Source organism: Sarcophilus harrisii, chromosome 1 (genome assembly GCF_902635505.1).
Source record: "Sarcophilus harrisii chromosome 1, mSarHar1.11, whole genome shotgun sequence".
Taxonomy (NCBI): domain Eukaryota; kingdom Metazoa; phylum Chordata; class Mammalia; order Dasyuromorphia; family Dasyuridae; genus Sarcophilus; species Sarcophilus harrisii.
The window spans coordinates 175,758,635-175,773,586 of NC_045426.1; the positions used below are offsets into that span (position 1 = coordinate 175,758,635).

Genomic DNA, 14,952 nt, shown 5'->3' on the forward strand with positions numbered 1-14,952 from the left:
TTCAATTACATTATTTTAATATATCACAGTTTATTTAGTCATTCCCTTGTTGTTGGGCAATTATTTTGTTTTTAGGTTTTGTTATTTGTTTTACAATGTGGAATCAGAATTTGAAGCTTCCCCTATTTTTTTGCCCTTTTACAGAGTTTGACATTATTTCAAAAGACTATGGGGGATAGGCTGCACATTGATAATCTGAAAGACTGAGACATCTTTTCTAAGGAAAATTTTGTTCCTGATCATGATGGTGTTAATATATCTTAGAGTTGTGAAACTTGTTCCTAGGATATTCCAAGAACATTTAATCTGCTTGGTACTCCGCTTATTTGTCTTCCAACTCTATATTATATAATTTATCAAATTGTCTTGCCAATCTAGTATGAAAAGATTAAAGATGTAGCTTTACTTGATCAGGTTGGTAAATAACTTGGCTTTGATATTTTTTATTATGTCATTTTAAAGGAATGTTTTGATTAAGGAGAAAGGCAGAGATTTGAATCAGTTATGAAAATATTTGAACAGATCTCTCTCTCTCTCTCTCTCTCTCTCTCTCTCTCTCTCTCTCTCTCTCTCACCATATTTTTGGGGTATATTCCTACCACTGGAAGTAATGGATCAGAAAGTGTAATTTACATCTTTCATTCCATACTGTGAAATTCTTCTCTATATATTTGCATTTCTACATACCGAGAGACAGCATGGTATAATGAATAAACAATGGGCTTGAATTTTATAATACTGAAGAAAACAGTATTTAAGCTTTACCTTAGATAGTTACTATCTGAATGATACTGGGTAAATTGCTTAATTATCTGTGCTTATTTGTAAAATAATTTCTTGGATTTGATAATCTCTAAGGTACCTTTGATATATAAATCTATAATCCTACATCACAGTTGTGTGTACCCAGACTGGCAAGCACTGAGCTTCACTTAAAAAAAAAAAAAAAAAAAAAAAAAAAAAAAAAAACTTTTTTTATGCTTATCATTTAATGGCAAATTAATTTGCATAGATTAGGAGTGTTATATGACTGTCACACATATGTAACAACTTGAGAAAAGTGTGTCAGTATTATTATATTCAATGGGATTTTGCCCAAAACTATGTTGTACCTCAACAATATAAATGTGTCCTTTCTGTCGATCTAAATTTAAATTCTATCATGTCAAAAATTCAGATGCATTGGGGATATATCTATCAACATAAATTGAGAAATACATAAAAAACTGTTTATAACCATTTATTAGAGAAGTTTAACTGATATAAAGGAAAACACATGATTTATTTACCAGAGTGAGAGGCATGGCAGTGAGATGGAGAAAATATGTTGGGGAAGGGTAGTACAGAAAATTTAGCTTAGATCTATCAAAGTTGAAACATTTCAATTTTATCTAGATGACACTCACAAAAGATTTTTAAAAAATCAATGCAAAATCTAAAATGAGCTGACAGCATTTCCACAGTGATCTATTCCTATCATTAATGATAATGGAAGAATGGCATTTAAGCCCTAATAATTCAATTCAATTTAATCCAATAAGAATTTCTTAAGCATCTACTAATGTAGCAATTAATTTGCTAATTTCTCAGTATTGAATGGCTTGTATACAGTAATAGAAGTTTTATTTAAGAAGATGAAGTCAGAAAGAGCTGATGGAGGAGTTTGTTAGATACAGAAGAAATTGGCAGCACAATTTTAAAGCATTCAGTGATCAATTTTCTAGATTTGAAGGTGAGTGAAATTCCAAAAGAACTGAAAAGATTATAGATGATTTCACTGAATCCCATTCCACCCAATTCCTCCCTTATTCTCCCCAGATGATCAATAAGACATTAGCAACTTCTGGCTCATAGGCTTCCTTTCTCATTTTTAGAAAATCTTTATGAGAATGACTTATACATTCTTTAAAGATAGCCTTTATGAATCTCTGAGAAGGAAATAAGCAAGATTTTGAAGATGGTTTTCTACTAAGTGTATCATCTTTGAGCACATCTCTGATGGAGAAATGTAAAGAATATAACACTGCATTGTATTTGCTGATTGCTTAGTGAAAAAGTGTATATGACTCCATGCAGTTAAATGTAGCCTTATAGATTTTCTTCTGAGAAGGATTTATCCAATGTTCCTTGATAAATAGAACTAGAAAGATAGATTTAATTAACTGATGATCAGTATCAAATATCAATGCTAGTAAATGTAAACATATGCTCAATAAAGAGGCTTGCCACTATCATAGATGATTCTGCTCTACAACCAAATGTAAAAGAGATATCCTTAGATAAATGAGTTTCTTCATATTTTCTTTTCTGCAATTAACATTGTTCTAGCTATATCAAGTCATAAAACACTACAGGTATTCTTCAGTGGCACTCCAACCACTCAAAAGAGATCATCCTAGTAAGAATAAATCACCCAACATCAATTACAATGACAACCACCACCACCATCTCTACCATCACTAAATAAGAATAATTAAGGAATAGCCTACTGAAGTAATCTAATGTGAGAAGTTGATAATTCTGAATGTTTTTCTTGACATTATAAGAAATGAAAAGCATGACTAATGAGAAAATATTGATTGGTATTAAAAAGACTAATTCAGAATTAAAATGTAATTACCACCTTTTGTTTTCACACCTTTTTTTTTTCTAAATATAGTCTCCCTTCATCATTCAATAACCCTTTTTTCTTTTTAAAATTTTTATTATTTATTTTATTGTTATCTTTAAAATTTCAGTTCCAAAATCTTTTTTTTTCTTCCTGCCCTCTCCCATTCTCTGAAAGCCAAGTGATATGATAATAATTATCAATATCAACACAATCAATTATCAAATATTGATATCAATTGATATCAATATGCTATTAATTACACATGTGAAATCCTGAAAAATCATTTCCATATTAGCTACCTCATGGAGAAGGAAGAAAAATAAAATGAGAAAACTATATTTCAATTTGAGTTCATCAGTTCTCTTTCAGAAAGTGGATAATATTTTTCATCACAACTTTTTAAACTTTTTTTGGAACTATCTTTGATCACTGAATTTACCATAATATCTTAGTCTTTCACAATTTGTCACCATTACAATATTGCTATGACTGTGAACAATGATTTCCTGGTTCTGCTCACTTCATTTTGAATCAGTTCATATAAGTCTTCTTGTGTTTTATTGATTTTTTTTTGGCTTGTCATTTCTTATAGCACACTCAAATTCCATCACAATCATATGTCACAATTTTTTCATTTTCCCAATTTATGGACATTGCTTCAATTTCTAATTGTTTGTGATCATAAAGAGTTGCTATAACTATCATTGTACATGTAGTTGCTTTTCCTTTATCTTTGATCATTTTGGTATACAGTCTGAATAGTTGTATTGCTGAGTCAAAGCATATACAATTTTGTAGCCCTTCAAGTATAGTTACTAATTGTTCTCCAGAATGGTTGAACTAATTCATAACATCAATAGTTCACCAGCATACCTATTTTTTCTTATTCCTTCTATTATTTGTCATTTCTGATAGCTAAATTAGGTGATATCCTAAAGCTGTTTTATTTTACATTTCTCTATTAGTGATTTAGACATTTTTGAATATAACTATAGTTTTGAAATTGTTTTTCTCAAAATTACCTGTTTTAATTTCTTGATAACTAATAAATTAGAGAATGACACTTATTTCTAATAATTTGACTCAGTTCTCTACAAATTTGAGAAAAGGGATCTTTACCAGAGAAACTTAAATTTTTTTTTTCTTATTTCCCTCATTGTCTATGGTGATTCTTTCAACAAAGAAGAAAAAAAACATTAATCATGATCAGTTGCTAAAATCATCTCATCTGATGGAATATGCAATATCCACACACATACACACATATTTTCCTTCTATACAAGTAAAGGAGTCAACATTAATATTTTGTAGTGATGCTACCTAAGATGCAAATTTTAAAATATGATTATTTGCAAAGAATCAGATTTGTTGCAGACCCTTGGTACAATGGAAAGACAAATGTAAAAAAAAAAATGAAATCTATTACCACACCACCAAAAATAACATAAAATACAACATTAAGACACATATTTGGATAAATGATTGGGTAAGAGGAGAGATCATTAATTTGTAGCTTGGATGCTATATTATTATCTGTGAAGTATTAAAAATACATACCCATACATACAGACATATACAAATGAAAAAATTTCTCCATTTTTCTCTTACATATCTGAAAGGTATTAGAGAAAAATCTCAATATCAGAAAGTATATGTGCTTCTAATCTGAATGGCTCATGGAGAAAATAGTACTTAATCAATGACATCATAAACTCACCAAAGTATCAAAATATGAAAAAAATAATTATCCCCAATATACTCACAGCACTGTATCACTTAAGGCAGAGGTATGTAAAATATATGGGTGTTTGTAGCCCACAAGACTCATCAGGGCAACTCAAACTAAATTAAATGTAATTGAATTTTTTTTAAAAATTAAAAGAACAGTAGACAATAGATAATTTTAATATATGGCTTTCTAAGGCAAGATGTTGCCCATGGAGTATTCATGGTTTAGTGGCCCTTGTTTCTATTTAACATCATACTTTAAGGAATTTTTCATTATGTCCTTTGATATCTATAGGCACTTATTTGTCAACTTAGGAAACTAATATATATGTTAAATGATTTTCACAAGATACATGGTAATACAATTTGAATTTTTCAAGGACAGGAATTATTTCATTTTTGTGTCTTTCCCTATTGTACTTAACATTATTAAGGTAAATATTAAAAGCTTGTTTGCTGATTAATTAGCTGATTGATTGATGCTTGCACAGATCTGAGTAGCAGATCTGAGATCAGAATCCACTCTCACAGATTCCTGGAATTATGAAAATTTAGAAGGAAAAGGGACTTTAGTGATCATTTAAATCATTTGTTTCATTCATAAATGCAAGCCACTAATAATTGAAGAAAGGCAAATAAAAGCAAGTTAGCATTTAACACCTCACAACCATCAGATCCCCAAAGTGCTAAAGGAAAAAAAAAAGGACAAATGCTAGATGGGTGGTAGGAAACTAAGCACATTAATACCTTATTTGTGAAATTATGAATTTTTATAGTCATTTTGGAAAGGAATTTGGAATTATCTCCCCCTCCCAAATTGTACAAATTCTTTGACACAAACACTTTTAGTAGGACTTCCCTTAATAAGGTGGAAGGAAAAGAAAAAAGATGCATACATACAAAAATACTTATAGTGACTCCATAATTGGGGAGGAAAGAAAAAATGAAGTTGACATCTACCAACTGAGGAATAACTAAAACAATATGGCATAAGAATATATCTGATTGTTATTCCATAAGAAATGGCAAAATGAAGAGTTTCATAGGTGTTGATGGTGAGCAAAATGGAAAACAATGTATGCAATCATAACAACACAACTTTGAAAGATTTTAGAATTATGACTGATTCAATTACAAGCTATGATTTCAGATAAATGAAGATGAAAAGTATTCTATGCACCTCGTGCTAAAGCATTAAAAGACTTAAAATGAAGAATGAAACATATGCATGTATGTGTATATGGAAACAAATATATATATATATATATATATATATATATATATATATATACACATGGTCACACAAAAACAAAAACAAATTTCCATACTGGAAAATTTATGGAAAATTATGTACTATGTAAAATTAATCTACTTATATTGCATATGTACATATGTGTATGCATATATTATATATTTGTATATATTTATTTTATAAAGCCAATGTGGAAATTTGTCTTGTTTGATAATTCATGGTTATTATGAGGATTTTTCTCTTTCTTATTGTGCAGTGGAAAGAGTGGAAAGAAGAAAAAGTCAATGTAAACCAGAAAGTAATAAAATTAAATCTGGAGAGAGGAGAAAGATGAGAAAACAGATTTAGGAAGTTTCTAAGTATCTTCCCTGGACCAGCACAATTCAGTACAATTTCTTCAGATTACAAATAGAATGAAACAGCTTGTCTAATGCCATACAGGTAGTAAGTGACACAGCTGGGATTCAAACCCAAATCCTCGAACTCAATAAATCACATCACCTTCACCTCTCTGGAATTCAGCTTTCTCATCTGTAAAATTCAGGGAGTCACTCTTTCAACTCTAGATCTATGGTTCTATAACCTCTTATCTTATGACTGTACATTTATCATTCTTTCTACTATACCACAATGTTGACAGTCTTAAGAGAGAAAACAATCTTTCCTAGATGGATTTTATTTCTTTTAGGGGAAAGAAAATGGTTATCAGTGGCTGTGTTATTATCCTTAGAGAGACAGTAATAACTGTGAAAGGCTAAGTATTTTGGTCATCTATTAAGTATTCTTTTGGTTAAAACACATATGAGATGATTCAATACTAAAACCAATTAAAATACACTTCAGAGACTTCTGATGCCCTGTAGTGTCAATTAATTTAGGGAAGTGTCAACTCAAGTAAGAACTTCTGAGTGAAATACAATAAAATCTTGCACTTCAAGCAAAGCAGTGTGTTTTCTTTCTTTTTTTTTTCCTCCCTCAGTGATTATGTTGGCATGGTCTATTAAAATCATCAGTGTAACTAGTCTAAAGAGGCTCAACTGATCAGGAAAAATAGGGCAGTCCAAAATTCTGTGACTCCGCAGTCTTTTTCAGTGACACATATAAAATGCAGCTGTGCACAGAATACTCCATGAGCAGTGTTATACCTACCTATTTCCTGGCTGGCATTCTCCTGTTTTACATTAGGGCAGATATGTTTAATTTGAATCTAACTATGTTTTATGATTCTGCCTCCCGTTTATGGCAGATGCAGGCAAATTAAGCTGATGCCGATTTGCCTTTTGGCAGTAGCATGAAGCAATTATTTTCCCCAGGGGCAAGAAATCATTGTCTGCTATATTTAACTTACTGTTTCCATGCTCACTCCACCTACTCTCCAGGCTTCAGAGTTGACTGTGATGTACTTGCCTGGATTCAGTGTCTCCTTCAGATAGTTCACTAGCCTTCTGTCCATTTTCAAATGACTATTGCAATTTTAGTGATTTTAATAACTTGTCTTATATTTATTTTTATCACTTAATAATCATTGACCTTTATATCTTGATATCATTATTTAGATGCTATAAAACTTACTCTCTACAATGATTTAAAGCATTAAAACAAAAACCTCACAAAGAATGTGTTGTTGAACTTGAACCCAAATTCATTGTTTAGACTCTACAGATTATGAACACATACACTCCAAATGATGGAAATAATGATGAAACATTTGGATATAGTTTAGCAAAATGGTTATTTAAAAAGTATGTAGTGCAAGTATAATTTTCTCCATTTACAATTCAGGATAAAAATAGGTACTTTAGAAACTGGTCTCACAGTTGCCCCAAATCACACAAGTAATGTCTAAATCAGACTTTCAATTTAGATCTCCTGAATCCAAGCCTAGCACTCTTTTCACTATATCTCAGTACTGCTTCTCTCTTATGGCGGGGGGGGAGGGGGAATTGTTCCCTTCTCACTTTTCTTGGCTATGAAAATTGACAGTTGAATTCTCCCAATTGAATGAATGAGTGGGAAAAAAAAATAAGTACTTACTATATGTAAAATTCTGTTTTAAGTGGAGGTAAAATAAGTAAATATAGTCCTTGTTCTCAAAGAGTTCACATTTTAATAGAGGAGACAACTCATATAAGTTTCTCCTGTTAAGTCAGATAGAAAGGTCCTGTCATCTTTATGATAAAGTAGCAAAACATGGAAATAAATCTTTTATGTTATTTTTATTGATAAAACTATAAATATTTTCATTGTTGAATGAATTTAAAATGTTAAACATTTTAGTGATGGAAACTTATTTTCCCTTTCTCCACTCCCTATACTATCTCTCTGGGTCTTCATTTTTTTTGTGGCTGCTGAAGAAGAAAAATTTTCATTCTCTGAAGTGACAGTTGATAAGTAGCTTCTCCAAAAGGATCCTCTGGATCATTGTTGCCAACCTTTCAATCTCATATCAATCTTTATACAGTTCTACTTAATTTAATGTTACTTTAATTGCTGGTACTTCTAATTTTTATTGAATTCTAGTATGTATGTGAAGAGTACTGTGGTAAGCATTAAGGAGAGGGTAAGTAAAAATATGACAGTTTCTACCCTCAAGGAGTTTACATTTTGCTGAAATATCAATCTTTAAGACTTGTTATTATTGCCATCAGCATACTTTTAATAGGGAAAGGGGAATACGGGATTCCAGGACCTTATGCATATTAACCATGCCTACCTATGTGTATCTATTATACACTGAATTCAAAATACCACTTTTGTAAATTCTCTCACTACATGTAATACAGTAGAATCCTTTAGTATCTTTTCTTTGAGGTTCTATAAATATTTAATACACATAAATTCATTTATTTTACATTATAATCAAATGGCATTATATACATGGTAGACATTTAATATTGTTTATTAAATTAAATGAAGTAGAATTAAGAAATATATCAAATATTTATATGGGGAAACAAATAGAATATTAAGATAATTTCCCATAATAATAGAGTTAGGATATGTTAGTAAAATTACTCATTAGAGTCATAAAACTACTGGATTATGGTAGAAATTTCAGAGATTACCAAATTTAATTTCCTCATTTTATAAATAAAAGAACCAGGACACCAAGAGGTTAAGTAATTTGCCCAAATTCTTATAGCTGATTAGGGAACCGAGAGGGAGAGTTCAGACCTGAATCTATATATTTTGTTTCTAAATCCAATATCCTTTCACTTCTACTACAGATGCCAAAAAAAAAAAATAAATAAATAAAACTTAGGTGCCAAATGTCAGTTCTACTGAATGCTACCTGTGTACCCATGGACATGTCCTTAACCTTTCAGTCTTATTTTCTTTAGCTATTGAATTAAGGGCTTAGATTAGATAATCAGATTACACATTTAGATTTGGAAACAACTTTCTAGGTGATCCAATTCAAACCTTTAATTTTTTAAATAAAAAATTGAATCTTATTTAAATAACTTTCTTGGTATCACAAAGAGAGTGTCTCAAGTAGAATTTGAACCCACTTTTTCCTGATTTCAAATTCATTTGGCTTTATCTACTCCCTATTACTGTAAGATTCTCTCTAATTCTAAATCTTATGACACAATCCTAGACATCCTATTCCATATCTAATGTACTTTCATTAGATTAAGTTGGATATTAGCATGTTCATCTCAAAACAGAGAGAATAAATTTGGCTTCATTGGTCAAAATCAAAATTTGAACTACCCTGTAAATTAGAGCTTCATAAACTGTGGGTTACAACTTCACATGGGGTCATGTGGTAATGTGGGAGGATATAAAAATTTGGCAACAGTAAAAGAGAGCAAATATTTCACCAAAATTTAATTCTTTATGTAAAAATAAAGTGTATTCATCTCATTAGTATGCAAATTTGCTTTCATTTTTAATAAATGGTAAATTTATATGTATACCAAAAAATAGTTTTAAAATAAATTTATAATTTATTATCAATAAATGTTATTTCTATGCCCATTCTATATATCTGGGATCATATAAAAAGTTCTCTGGTGAAAAGAGTAACGAGCGGAAAAAATTTAAGAAGCCCTGCTGTGAACAATGTACTTCACTAAATAAGCAAACTCTAACACAGAAGTGAGCAATAACTACTTAACATGAGATAAAGTTCATGAGAATTTGCATACTCAAATTAGTAAAACTCACTGAAAATGTTAGCACCCTTATGATTTACTGCCTATGAAATTACACAGAACAAAATAAATGTCACTTTTTGAATCAACAATATGCCTTTCAATTTACATTTGTTCCTCTTGAGAGGCCATTTACATTGAAATATTGAAATCTGATTTGTTACATGGTCTACTTAGTTTTGATGCACAGACTGATTTTTTAAAGCAAAATCTTAAAAAGTAAAACTTATGGATATATGACTGGTTGTGATTTATTTAAATGTAATTTATTATTATATATTAACAAAATTTCATTCTGTCCATTAAAAAAAAAAAAAACCTACATTCCAGTTGAAGGACTCTGTTTTTCAATAAGGATAAAAGAATGCATAAGAAGATTTATATTTCAGTAGATAAAACTTTGTTCTAAAGTATGCATTTGATGTTAAATAATTGGTACAGGGATCAATGCAGCAGCAACAGTTTTCCTCCAGAAAATACCAGAAAGCAGCAAGAATTATTATTAAACATGCACTCCTATATAAAGTTCATCTCCTTGGTCACAAAGATCCAAAATGATGACTGACAAAACTGGAGTCAAATTATGCAATGCCATTGTGCACAGGGGTCTCAGAAGCTTACATATTAATATGGATTCTGCTTTTAGTGGGCATAAAATAAGTGACATAATCTAAAACCAAACATTTAACCAATCAATCAATCATCAAGCATTTATAAGTATTCATTGTTTGCCAGGTATTGTACCAGATGATGAGGATACAAATACAACAATTGAACAATCCTGACTCTTAAGGATCTGAATCATATCAGAGGGCAAAATGTGGCTATGTAAATAAATAAATGCGGAATAAATACAAAATAAATTCAAGGTAATTAAAGTTGTGCCAATCATTTAAAATAATTTCCATGTGCTAAGAGCCCAATAAGTTTTTTTTTTAATTGAATTGCTTACTTTAGAGCTTAACTCAAATCACTTCTCCAAGGAAATATTCTATCATGTTTAGCACATCTCAAAGTAATTTGTTCATTGCAGATTTTTAATTTTTGTAGAAGTGAAGTCTTCTATTTTAATGACCCTTTTTCTTTTACCATGCATTTCTTTTGTAATGTTATAAAGCATTTGTATAATTGTACTTTAGTAACATGAGTTATTTGATATCATTCTATTGCATGAGATCAAAGGGCATGTTTTGTTTAAATTTTATAAGCACAATTTTACAGCTCTACACGTAATAGGTGCTTACTAAATAGTATAATTGTAATAATAGTCCTAAGTAAGGTAACAGTGGGCAGAAAAAATATAGGATCAAAAGTCAGAAATCCTGGGTTCATAAACTATCTTTGTATTTGCTTTTTGGATAACCATTGAAAATTCATTTTTTTCCATCTGTGGTTTACTTTTCTCATTTGTAAAATGAAGGAGATGGAATATTAGATGATTTCTAATTGGAAACAATTCTTAATCTTATGATCTATGGAATATCAGATTCCAGATCTATGCTTCTTCCTTGCACTAAAACTCGTTTTCTTTCTTCTTTTTAAATTTTTTTTTTGTTTTGTGCCTTCATGGAGCAGATTTTATAGATTTTTTTTTTATTTTTCCTTTAAGAATTAATGCCTGTGCTGTTTTCAGTAATCAGCACCTTTATGGAAATTAAAGATGAAGGAATTCCTAGAGATAGAATATGTAACTCCTCTCCTCAAAATGTCATTATCTTCTTTTCCATAACCCAAAATGAGATAAAATGAGCCATGAAACAATCACTAAGGAAAACAACAACAACAACACTTGTTCAAGATAGATTTATAGATAAAAGCTATCAAATGTTTAACGAGCAACAAATACTTAGGTTATACAAACAATTTTCCAAAATTATTAAATATATATATATATATATATATATATATAAAACCACATTAGTTTTCTTTTTTTTAAGTACTTCTATTTATTTTTCTGTTCTTTTTTTTCAATTCTAGCTTTTTAATGACAGAATATATGCATGGTTAATTTTTACATTGTCCCTTGCATTCACTTCTGTTCCAACTTTTCCCTTCCCTCCCTCCAGCCCCTCCCCTAGATGGCAGGCAGTCTTATACATGTTAAGCATGTTAAAGTATATCCTAGTATATATCTAGGATATATACAATATATGTGTGCAGATCTGTACAGTTCTCTTGTTGCACAAGAAAAAATTGGATTCAGAAGGTAAAAATAACCTATGAAGAAAAAACAAAAATGCAAGTAGTCCACATCCATTTCCCAGTGTTCCTTCTCTGCGTACCACATTACTTTTCATGAAAAAATATAGTCTTTATACCTAAAAGATAAAAGAATAAAATATAGGAAAAAACTAAAACAGTATCCTTAATCCCTAATCCCTAATTAATCCCTAATTATATAAATAATTAAATAAATAGGAGGGACATCACAATTCAAATATTCAAATGGATCTGTTATCTTGTTGTTTCAAGAGTTTGTATCAATAATGTGGGGGGGGGAGGAAGAAGAAGAAAGGGAGAAGAGCACTTTTATAATGAAAATAGTATTGGACATTAATAATCATCAATATTATTTGGTCCTGGTTAGAAAAGGTAGAAATAGATCAATGAAATAAATAAATCAAATTCAATAACCATGCACTGAATGAACATAAGAGTATAAACTACTTGGCAAAGGATTTTATTTGACAGGAACTATTGAGAAAAGAAAAAGAACTATGGCAAAAATAAATTTAAACCAACATTTTATACCATGTACCAGATTTAAACATAAAAAAGGCGTGGTTAAAAATTGAGAAAATAGAAGGTGGAATCTTTCATAACTGTGACTCCATGTCTATTGGTAGAATTATTAAGCAAAGAATAGAAGAGGTGATGCTTTAATTTTCAAGTGTCTGAAATAGAAAAGAGTACATACATCAAATCAATGAATCTGGAATCAGGTGGGAATTGCCAATTAAAGGGCAAAATGTTACATTAAATGTCTTTCAAAATGGTCTGCTATCCAAGTTATACTCAAATAGATTTTATCTCCTCAATTTGGAAGTTTGTTCCAGTAGTGTAGATCATAAACTCAGTTACATCTGCCCATCCTCTGTGACTTTTAAAAGTTAATTCAGCATGCAAGAGGTGTTCTTTAATTTTTACTGGCATTTGACATGTAGCAATGATAAGTACTTTTATTCATATACCTGTCATCCCTTACTCCTGCTAAGTGATCAACTCATCTTCTCTTCCTGTGATAAAATGGAAATATGTAATTAATGGTTCTCCTTTTCAGAGGTTTCTCCTTGGTTATTTGCTATACTCTTCTCATAACCAATATGTGAATTTTCATTACTATGGAAATGAACATCAAAGATATATGGATTCTTAAAAGAATAAAACTTAGAACTGTTCTATAATGCATAAGTGGTCAACCATTTTCTTTTTTTTAAGCGATTTTCAGAAGAAGAATTTTAAACTGTAGACAACCATATTAAAGGCTTTTTTTGAAATCATTATTGTTAAGAGAAACTTTAATTGAAACAACTCTGATGATTCATTTTCCATTAAGAAAATTCACAGAGATGACAAAATATGGAAATAGTCAATGTTGGAAGAACAACACAAGCAAATTAAAAAATTAAAAAAGCAAATTAAGTCCTCACATCTATTCAGGAAAGCATTTAAAAAACATGGTTAAATGAAATAAATAAAATTTCCTATTATTTGAAGCAGAAAGGTAACGTAGTGATTAGCAATCTAGATTTGGAGAAAGTAAGATTTGTGTTCAAATCCTACCTCTGGTAATAAATAAATGTGTGACCTTGTGATCTTGATGTGAGACATCACTTAAACTCTGTGCTTCAGTTTCTTCATTTGTAAAGTAAGAAAGTTAGTCAATGGATTTTAAAGTTTTTTCAAACATTTAAAGTGAGAAAGTTAGTCAATGGATTTTAAAGTCTTTTCAAACATGATTCTTTGATCCAGAAATCCCACTGACAGGCATATACCACAAAGAAAATGATAGAAAGAAAGGTCCCTGTATGTGAAAATATTCACAGGAGTACTTGTGCAAATACTCAAAAAAAGAGCTTGAAACAAAGTAGTCATACATTGATCTGGGAATGGCTGAACAAATTACTACACATAAATGCAATTTAATACTACAACATTGTAAGAAATGATTAATTTAAAGATGTAGGAGAAATATGATAGTATATGTAAACTGATACAGAAAGATAATGACTACAGCAATACAAAAAAAAAGAACAATGACATGGAAATGAATGTTGTACAATTATAATGACCAAATAAAAAACCCCTTATCCTCATTAATTCAAAAGATTAGAAACTATGGGAGTTGAAATCTGGATATTCAATCATGGTCAACATATGTTTCAAATAGGCTTCTTGAAAAATTTCCAACTTTTATTTAATTAAAAAATTAAAATGAAATTAAGTATGAATCATAGATGAGATATACAGGAACATTTAAAGCTGTAAATTTCATTTGAAAACAAAAAAAATATATAAAAACACAACAAAAAAAGAATCATTGTCCAAATTTATATGTTTTCATTATCATTAGCTAATTCTTAAAATAAAATTGAGAGAATTCCTGAATAAGAGACACAGTTCCTCTTGCCAAGATGTTACTAACTTCTTGTCCATGACACATCACCATGACCATCTGTTGTTTCCTTATAATCTCTGATTATAAATTTCAGGAATGTTATTTGATGACTTGGTATGTCTAGTTGCCACATACTTAGACTTCTGCATATACACAAAGTCCAAATTAGCTTTATTGTAGTTTCATATCCTTCAAAAGACTGGTATAAGCTTTTATTGGTTCAGATTTTAGCTAACAAGAAATACATATTTTCTTTACATATCATTGTTATGAACTCCTTCCTCTCTATAAAGTTTTATTTGAAGTTGTGTTTTTGAGATTTAAGTTAATGAAAAATATAGTAATGATATCAAAATATGATGTTTTAACCATCTATAGAGAATAAAAATTAACACATTAAGCTAATGATTATGTTTTTCATCTGAAATGTGTCATAGAAAGTCTAAAAGTTCTTTTCCTCCTGAAAATTCTGCACTAATTATTTTGGGAGGAATTTATTAAATATTAGTTAGAAGTGTCTAATGCTATTGAATATTAGTTAACACCTTTGTGCCTAGGACTCCTGAAGTTTGAGGAGTTTTTT

At 29.9% G+C, this 14,952-nt stretch overlaps 1 protein-coding gene across 2 annotated transcripts in view; it reads right to left on the reverse strand.

Moving 5' to 3' along the window:
* EDIL3 (EGF like repeats and discoidin domains 3) overlaps window positions 1-14,952 on the reverse strand; it is a 651,648-nt gene that overhangs the window by 502,474 nt on the left and 134,222 nt on the right. The gene's annotated exons all lie outside the window — the stretch shown is intronic.